The sequence below is a fragment of the Cebus imitator genome, unplaced genomic scaffold (assembly GCF_001604975.1).
Source record: "Cebus imitator isolate Cc_AM_T3 unplaced genomic scaffold, Cebus_imitator-1.0 Scaffold176, whole genome shotgun sequence".
NCBI classification, from domain to species: Eukaryota; Metazoa; Chordata; class Mammalia; order Primates; family Cebidae; genus Cebus; species Cebus imitator.
In genome coordinates this window covers 2690202-2700730 of record NW_016107491.1, presented here as the reverse complement: position 1 = coordinate 2700730, position 10529 = coordinate 2690202, and positions in this window count along the sequence as shown.

Below are 10529 nucleotides of genomic sequence, written 5' to 3'. Positions count from 1 at the left end.
TTCAGGCAATTCTCCTGCCTCAGCCTCCTGAGTAGCTGGGATTACAGGCACGCACCACCATGCCCAGCTAATTTTTGTATTTTTAGTAGAGACGGGGTTTCACCATGTTGACCAGGATAGTCTCGATCTCTTGACCTCGTGATCCACCCGCCTCGGCCTCCCAAAGTGCTGGGATTACAGGCTTGAGCCACCACGCCCGGCCTACAAGTACTTTTTATATGAATAGAATGTGTAATGATCAAGTCAGGGTATTTGGGGCATACACTGCCGTGAGTATTTAGCAACTCTGTGTTGGTAGCATTTTAAGTTATTCTTCTTGCTACATTGAAGTATACAATACATTGTCACTAACTATAGTCACTCCATTTTGCTATTGAACATGAGAGCTTATTTCCAGATTACTGTAAGTTTATGCTGATTCCCCAGCCTCTCTTCATCTCCCCCTCCCATCTGCACACCCTCCCCAGTCTCTAGTATCTATCATTCTATTCATTATCTCCATGGGACCAACGTTGTTAGCTCCCAAATATGAGTGAAAACACGCAGAATTTTTTTCTGTGCCTGGATTATTTCACCTAAAATAATAACCTCCAGTTGCATCCATTTTGTTGCAAATGACATGATTTCATTATTGTTGTTGTCAAATACTATTACTTTACATACATATATACACCACATTTTCTCAACCATTTGTCTCTTGATGGACACTTAGGCTAATTCCATGCCTTTGCTATTGTGAATAGCACTGTGGGTGCAAGTATTCTTTGATATACTGATTTCTTTTCCTTTGGATAGACACCTAGGAGTGTAATAGCTGGACCATATGGAAGTTCTATTTTTACTCTGTTTGGGAAATCTCCATGCTATTTTTCATTTATATTTCCATTTTCCATAGTGGTTATATTGACTTACCTTCCCATAAGCAATGTATTTATGCAATTCTCAACATTTATCTACTTGAATTTCAGGAATTCTATGGACCAGTGACTCACTTGAGCTTCCTAGTTTTCGGGTTTTTAATAGAAGTGTCTACAGTAGATATCCTCTGTCTATCCCACTATTGTATGGCAGGTGTGTGGCAGGGAAACAGTTTATATCTTCAGTTTCACAGGTCAAGACAAATTGTATTCAAATAGTTGTACTTAAGACATTACACCTGAGAAGGCTTATCAATACCTGGACCTCATTTAAAGAATAAGATTCTGGAATTTATGCTGATGCTATAGTAAAATGAGACTTTGAGTGGTCTTGGAAGTGACAGAGTATATCTCACATGTAAGAGGGATGTGAATCATTGGGGGTCAAAGAAGAAACTGTAGAAGGTAGCCTATGAGATGAGCCCCAATCATCTCTACTCTTGATATTCAGGCCTTTATATAATCCCCTTGTCTTATATGTGGGCTGGATTCAGTGACTCATTTCCAATAAAAATGGTATTAGTGAAGATGTAAGGCAGTGGTAATTCATTAGACACTATTAGTTGTACTGTAAACTGACTTAGATAACATAGAAAATGGTATAGAAGCTTTCAAAAAAAATTAAAAACAGAACTACCTTATGATCCAAAAATTCCACTTCTGATTTTATATATGTGAAATAATTGAAATCAAGATCTTGGAGAGATATCTGCACCCCCCATGTTAATTGCAGCATCATTTGCAATAGCCAACACATGGAACCAATTCAAATGTCCATTGAAAAACAAAGAAAGAAAACGCTGCATATACATGCAATGGAATATTATTCAGCCTTAAAAAAATTAAATTCTACTATTTGGGACAACATGAATGAACCTAGATGATATAACACTAAGTTAAATAAGCAAGTCACAGAAAGGCAAACACTGCATAATCCAACTTATATGAGGTATCTAAGGTAGTCAAATTCATATAAGCAGAAAATAGAATGGTGATTCTTAGCAGATGGGGAAGGAGGAAATGGGAAATTGTTGCTAAATGGGCATAAAGTTTCAGTTATGCAAGACAAATAAGTTATAGAAATATGTTGTATGGCATGGCAACTATAATTAACAATACAGTATTGTGTACTTTAAAATATATTAGGGGATAGATCTCATGTTAAAGTGTTCTTCTCACACACACACATATACATATATACACACACATACAGACATACACAAGAAAACACAACTGAACACAAAGAAATTTCTGAAAGTAATTGGTATGTTTAATACCTTGATTGTGGTGATAATATCATGGGTGTATATGTGTGTTCAAACTCATCAAAATGCATACATTAAATATTTGTAAATTTTATATATCATTTCAATAAAGTGTTCTTAAGAAATATATCAGAAGTAATATTACTTCTGAGATTAGGTTATATGTGTCTCAGGTGCACTCTTCCTGAATTTGTCTTGGAACATTTTCTCTGGGTGAAGCCAGCTACCATGTTGTGAGGTGTCTTACAGAAAGATCCATGGAGCCAATTGCCAACAGTGAGTTGACATCCTCAGTCCAACAGCCCACACAAAACTGATGTCTGCCAAAAATTTTGCAAGTGACTTTGGAAGCAAATTTTCCCCTATCCAAGCCTTTAAAGGAGAATTCAGGCCCAGGTCACAGCTTGACTGCACAGTTTTGAGCCCGTCAGCCAAGACCAGCCATCTAAGCTGCTCCCAAACTTTTGATCTACAGGATTTCTAAGACAATCAATGTTTGCAGTTTTAAGCTGCTAAATATTGGAGTAACTTGTAACATAATGTATAACTAATTTAGTACTTCTAAAATGAATAAACAAAATTATAAGAGATATACACTATGTTTCTGATGATAGTATCCCAAATTTTCTTACAAAGCAACTGAAAACTTCAGTAGACTTTCCATATACATGGGTTCTGTATCTGTGGATTCAAACAACATATATTAATAATATTTAAAATTGTGTTTATACTGCACACGCAAACTTCTTTCCTATTGCCTAAAAATCACAACTATTTACACAGCATTTACATTGTATTAGGTATTATAAGTAATCTAGAGATCGTTTAAAGTATATGGGAGGATGTGTATAGGTTATATGCAAACACCAAAACATTTTATATTAGGAACTTGAGCATCCATGGACTTAGACATCTGTGGGTGGTCCTGAAATGAATTCCCCACAGATACCAAGGGACTTACTACAAATCTAGCAAACTTTTCAAGGGATATTTTCTGGGCTAGTTTCCATTTCATACCCTTTTCATTATTGCAGATTCTATTTTGAGGATTCAACAGTCCTTTATTTCCTTGTATCCTAGATACTAGAATTTGACTTCATTGTTTCAAAGTCTTTACTATGAGGTTCTTAGCCTTTGTGTATCCAGTGCTTCCATACATCTTAACCGTTGAATCTTTATCAGTTGATTTTCAATTCAGGATCTTCTAAAATGTTCTACAAAGTGTCAGCTCTCTGCTTAGTTGTGGCCCTTGAGAATGTTTATGTGTTTATTTGGCTCTACTGGTCCTTCTGTAACTAATCAGGCTGCCTTGAATTCATATTTTTCAGTTACATGTCACCTCTGCATACTGAGTCCAAATATGTGGGTGTTTATTTTAAAATTCTTACTCTTATTACAAGAAGTAGTAGAAGGTATTCAATCACATAGAGATACAGATTAGCTCTTTTACCAAAAAGTTATTTGTGGGGAGTCTACCTCCAAGTTATTGTTCCAATATATACCTGTTGTCTAAACATAATGTTAGCACATTTTTTCACTCTGGGAAGTATTCAGAAGTAAATATTATAGTTTTGACGATTCCATTTGTAACCAAAATTGTCCAATCAGGAGAAACTCTATTGAAGTGTAATAAAGAATGCAACCTTTGTGAAACTGGGATTGAAATCCTATCACTATCTTATTCAGCTTTTTGTTCCTGGTCAAGTTACCTGATCTTTACCTTTAAAATAGACGAGAAAAAATAATAAGAATTCATAGGCTTGTTATGAGTATTCAATCAATTACTATACATAAAGTCCTGAGAAAAGTTCCTGTCATACAGCGATTACTCAATATGTAGGAATATTGTAATGGGTACTTTTATAAGTAAACTGGACTGACCATGAAGTGCCTAGATATTTGTTCAAACATTATTCTGGGTATTTTTGTGGGTGTGTTTTTGGGTAGCATTACCATTTAAATTGTCATACTGAATAAAACACATTGTCCTCCCCAATGTAAGTGAGCCTCACTCATCCAATCAGTTGAAGGCCTGAATAGTGCAAAAAGGCTGATGTGTGTGTGTGTGTATATATATATATATATATGCACATATATATATACACATCAGCCTTATATGCACATATATATATATATATATACACACACACACACATCAGCCTTTTTGCACTATTCACATATATGTATATGTGTGTGTGTATATTTATTTATATATATGTTGTTAACCACTATTCTATTTTCTGCTTATAGATATATATTATCAGATAGGTTATATATATCTGACTAATATATATAACCTATCTGATAAAAGTGAAGCTTTCCCCAAATTGCCAACATTCTTGCTTATGCCTGATGGACAAAAACTATCATAAGACCATCCATAATTTATGGGAATCTGATAATCACATCCAGCTGGTGCCATCACTGTCCCAACAAAACTGTTCCTGTTATTAAGAAAAAAGCTAATTGAAATTAGTTTATCAATCTGTATTTCATTAACCATTTGTAGTTATTTTTTTCTAAATTGCCTTTTTATTTGTTGATCCATTTTTCTGTTCACCTGCTCTATTTTTCCTCCTTACATTATTATATAGTTTGGTACAACAATATGCTGGTAAATGTTTAAAAACTAGCTCTTATCACAAAAGGAAAGAGCCTAATTTGTAGCATTTTTAATATTTATGGCATAAATGCTCTTACTGTTGCCAATCTCACACTCCCAAAGTAATGTCATTAAATGTGGAGTTAGAAAGAGATTAGCAGTCATACACCATTATCTAGTAATTCCACCCCAAAGATACAAAAAACATAAATTTGAAAGCATAGATAATAGTACAACACAGTAAAATAATCAGAAAGTTATGTTTTTCCCATTTTTATTACCTTTATTTTTAAAATTATTTATTCAATTTTCTGTTTATATAATTTTTGTAGTAATGACTGTATTTAACAACTGACACAAAAGTAATGTAACAGTTGGCTGTTACAAGCTATAAGCTGGCTCCAGCACAGAAGTGGTTTCACATGCATGTCTCTGTCTGTATGTAAGAGAGCATGTTTATGCTTTAACAGTCTTATTAATTATATTTTATGCTTATATACTGATAATTTATATTTATGTTTTTTGACAGAGGCATGTTAAAATCTCTTCATTGCTATTTTATTTCTGTATAATTCTGGTATTACATTATAATTAAGGGAAATTTTCTCTTGCATCATCAATGAGCATCAGATTTTCTTGTAACTTTTTAATTTTTTAATTTATTTACAAACTTCACAAGCTAGGTGTAGTTTTAGGTACTGGAAATACAGAAGTGACATCTTTGAAAGTACGTGCTCTGAAAAAGCAGGTTTGTGTTGGGATATGGGGAGTGTCTTTGGCATAGGAAGAAAAGGGTTAGTAGATGGCCTACAGCTTATCATGATTCCCATGAGGACATACTTGCAGTCAGAAAAAGAAAAATGTTCAGGTCAAGTCATCTTAACAACATGTTATTAGACCATCTAATGGTATTTACCAGAAGGAAATGGAGTCTTTATCTATGGGATGCTTTTTTCAGGACCTGCTCTAGTTGCTTATACAATAGAAATCTAGAATTGATGGATTTATGGAGCAAAGTATGCCAGAAAATATTATATATCATGTAATAATTGGGTATAAAATGGATATGTTTTATGACCAATACAGTTACTTTTATATAAATAATGCTTCACATGCATTGCTTTAGGCCTTGTATGTTAAATCCCAATCCAATGTACTCAATAAAAGAAGACACAGGAAGATAGGCTGATGGTTTTAGGCTGTTTTAGACGTGCTCTTCCTTGGTCACGCATTTGCCAGGATCCACTGAATTTCTAGTTACCTTTCTTATTGGTCAGATCTCTCTGATCTTAATGAGTCTGACCTGGTTTCTGGTTTTTTTATTTTTTTGTTTTTAATTTGAGGAACAGTAAATAATAATAACAACAGTAAATAAAATACCTGATAGCTACTATGCAGATAATTAAAATGCTTTGAGTTTGAAGAAATTTAAAATGTGACTGATTTAGATCTTGTGGTCAGAGAAAGAGTATTTGAGAAGACAATGTTTTTAATATTGAACTGAAAGGTGAGTGATGCAACACTCCAGAAAAGCATTCCAGGCAGAGACTTGGCAAAAGAGCCAAAGATGAAAATGAGCTACATTAACGTAGAAAAAGTGAAGAAATTCCAGATGTCAAAGATGTCATGAGATTGAGTGGGAAAGCAGAACATAAGTCCCAAAAGATGAAGAGATAGCAAGTAATTCAGGCCTCATGGCCATAGGTGAAAAGTTTAACATTATTTTAAGTCCCCAGTGAAGCCACTGAAAAGTGACAAAATATATTTATATTACTGCTGTGGGAAGAATGAATCATAAAAAGCTGTGATTGGAAACAAAGAGAAATTACTATAATGGTACACACAAGAGAAGATAATGACTTTGAGTAGGGAGTTAGGAGTGGAATGAAAAAGAAGGGGAAGGATTCAAAATAAAGAGGTAGGGTCTAATGCAGTCATCTCAAATTGGTTTATTTTGTGCCTAGAGAACATCTGGCAATGTATGGAGACCTTTTGTATTGTCACAACTGGGGATGGAAGTGGGCACAACTGGCATCTAAATGATATGTGCCAGGAATGATGTTAGGCATCCTACAAAGTACAAGACAACCCCTGATACAAAGAATTATCCAGTCCAAAATTTCAGTAGTGCTGCAGTTGAGAAACCCTGGTCTAACCAAATTGTCACTAGATTAGGTATGTAGGTGGGACAGAAAGGGGTACCAAAGGTTGATTTCTAGATTTTTAGGTCTGAGACATTATTGATGTTCTTTTCTTGTATACATTTTTTTCATTGATTTAATTTTCTTAAATGTTAATAATTTAGTATTTATTCATTTTGTGTAACTTGCTTGTTTTTTGTTTGTTTTGTTTGTTTGTTTGAGATGGAGTATTGCTCTGTCGTCAGGCTGGAGTACAGTGGTACAATCTTGGCTCGCTGCAGCCTCCGCCTCCTGGGTTCAAGCAATTCTCGTGCCTCAGCTTCCCAAGTAGCTGGCATTACAGGCACATGCCACCACACCAAGCTAATTTTTGTATTTTTAGTAGAGATGGTGTTTCACCACGTTGTCCAGGCTGGTCTCCAACTCCTGATCTTGTGATCTGCCCACCTCAGCCTCCCAAAGTTCTGGAATTACCAGCGTGAGCCACCATGCCTGGCCTGTTTTGCGTAAGTTTTATAAATTTTTGTGTACTCTTACATTTGACTCATTGGAACTTTTAATTTCTAACTTAATTGTATTATGGTTGTAAAACATGGTCTAAATTAAAACATTTAAGTCTTTACAATTTATTGAAATTTTCCTTGTGAAATGCATCCTTATATACTCCTTGCCCATATACCCCCTGCTCAATGATGTTTAATTGAAATGCTTAAATATCTGGAAAACAAAGAGAAGATAAACTAATTTTCCCTTGATTTTTTGCAAAATAATAATTAAAAACATAGAAAATACTTATTGCTTATAAATATGTATAAAAAAGAAGTGTTCCAATAAGTTCACCGTATTTAAATATCCATAGTTTAATTATAAGCAAATTTTCATTTCTTTTTAAATTTTTTGAAGTATAAGAAATAGAAAAGTTGAGAAATCATATGTCTATGGTTTGATGACTGCTTACCAATTAAATTCCCCCATGCAACCACCACTTAGATCAAAAAGCAGAACATTGACAGCACTCCAGAAGTCCCTTTAATGCACTCTTTTATTCATTGCTGCCTGAAGGGTAACCACTATTCTACTTTTAATGCCATATACTGAATTAGATTTTTCAAAAACATTTTATCCTCAGAACCATACAAATAAAGATCTGATTCTTTAATGTCAAACAAGATGTTGTTTGTCATTGTAGTTCATTCACTTTTATTGTTCTACAGTATTCTAATTGATACACAGTTGAAAATTTATTCCTACATTTTACCTATGGTAGTTGCCAATATTTTGCCTTTATTACTGAGGATCTTGCTTATAATCCTGTGCATGTCATTTAAACATGTATATGCATTTCTGTTAGGCATATACTTAGAAGTTAAATGGCTGGTTATGGATATGCTCTCCTCTAGTAAACACTGCCAAATGATAGAATAAATTACCATACAACCAGCAGTGTGTGGATTTTTAGTTGCTCCGTATGTCTACCTTTTTTCCTTTTCTCTTTTTTGCATTTTAGCAATTGTGAGTATGCAGCAGAATTGTAATATGATTTGAATTTGCACTTACTTGATAAATAATAAAGTTGATTATCTTTTCTTATGTGTATTGCCCATTTGGATATTCCCTTGTAAAGGCCTTTTAAAGTGTCTTATCTAAACATACATATTTTTCAGGTTGTTTGTTTATAGTTCAGAGGTCTTTTATTTAGTTATTGTTTTTACACCTATTATTCCATGATTCATAGAAAATAGGCTCCAGCAGCTCAGGCTTTGCACTGGTTCTCAAAAAGTATACTTCTTCGGGTGGAGTAGGCTAGTACTTCAGCTGAACTCACAAGCCTTTCGCTTTTGCTTCCTTCTTTTTCTGATCATTTTCCTTCTTGTATTTTGAAAAAGTTACCTCGGCTGCTGGAGTGATTCATATGCTCGATATGCACATTAATTATCTTGGCAATATTCTTGCTCTTAACTTGTTTGTTTATAACAATGCCAATAGCATGCTGGGTAACATTGTAGACTATTGCAATTTTGCTATGGTAACATTTGTGGGGCATTACTTTTTGAAGAGTATGCATTCCTTTCATGGCTGCAGCATCACCATTTTTACAGGTTCACGTGTATATGGCCAAAGGAACACCTCCATGTTTTCTAAAAACCCTAGAGAACCTATATTGAGTACTTCTCCTCCTCTTTCCCTTTGTGTCCATCACTTTGGTGGATTACTGGAAGAAGGTTCTAACTGAAAGGCTAAATTTATAGTGTGATAATGTTTTAAATATCACACAGTATTTTGTAACACATTTCTTCAGCAATAATTTCTGCTATATGTTCTTGTGTATTCTTTCAGTGATAACCTATGCAAATATAAAGTTTTTCATAATTTTATATTTATATAGAGTTTTATATCAATATAGAGTTATAACAAAAGGAAAGTTTTTTTATGACTTTATATGGATGCATATGAATGTACTACATATGTAAAACTTATTTTTAAAAAGCAAATGGGAGGACTTGCACTTCTGGGAAGATAGAGCAGAAGTACTTGTTCCTGTTCCTCTCATTAAGTACAACTAAACCCTTTGGGCATAATATAGAAAATAAATGTGGGGATATTTGGAAAAATAGAGAGAAAAAGGCAAATTACACAGGTAACTTGAGTCACAAGCAATGACATGGAGAAAATTTTACTGGGGTTTCTTTTTGTCTCATATACTCTAGACTGGGTACTGTAGAAACCAGGAAAAAGCAGAAATGCCAACAGAAGCAGACAAAAATGTACCCAAGAAAAGCCTACTCTTTCTAGTTAGAGAACCTGGAATGGAGCAATTTAGCAAGATAGAAAACTTTTAGGTAAGCACTGTACTCCAGCTAAACAGTGCAGAAAAATACATGTACCCAACAACTTAAAGTATAATAAATAAATAGAACAGCAGTGCTTACTAACCAACAAAATCCACAGCATATCAGAAGGATGATCCACTATAATCAAGTGGGTTTCATACAAGGGAGGTGGGAATGATTTAACACATACAAGTCAAAAACTGTCATACATCACATAAATAGAATGTTAAAATCTCATAATCATATCAATAGATACAGGAAGAGCATTTGACAAAATATATCATCTCTTTATGATTAAAACCTTTAGCAAAATTGGTATATAAGTGGCATACCTTAAAGTAATAAAAGTTGTCTATGACAAGCCCACAGCCAACATTATACTGAATGGGGAATGGTTGAACGCATTCTCCCTGAGAACTGGCACAAGACAGCAATGACCACTTTTACCACTTCTATTCAACATAGCACTGGAAGTCCTAGCCAAAGCAATCAGACGTAAGAAAGAATAAAGGGCATTCAAATTAGTAAAGGGGAAGTCAAACTGTCGCTGTTTGTTGATAATATGATTATACACCTAGAAAACCCTAAAAACTCATCCAGAAAGCTCCAAGAACTGGTAAATGAATTCAGCAAAGATTCAGGATACAAAATTAAGGAGGGGAAAGACTGCTACAACCAAAACTATAAAACACTGCTGCTAGAAATCATAGGTGACATAAACAAATGGAAACTCATCCCATGCTCATGAATCAGTAGAATTAATATTGTGAAAA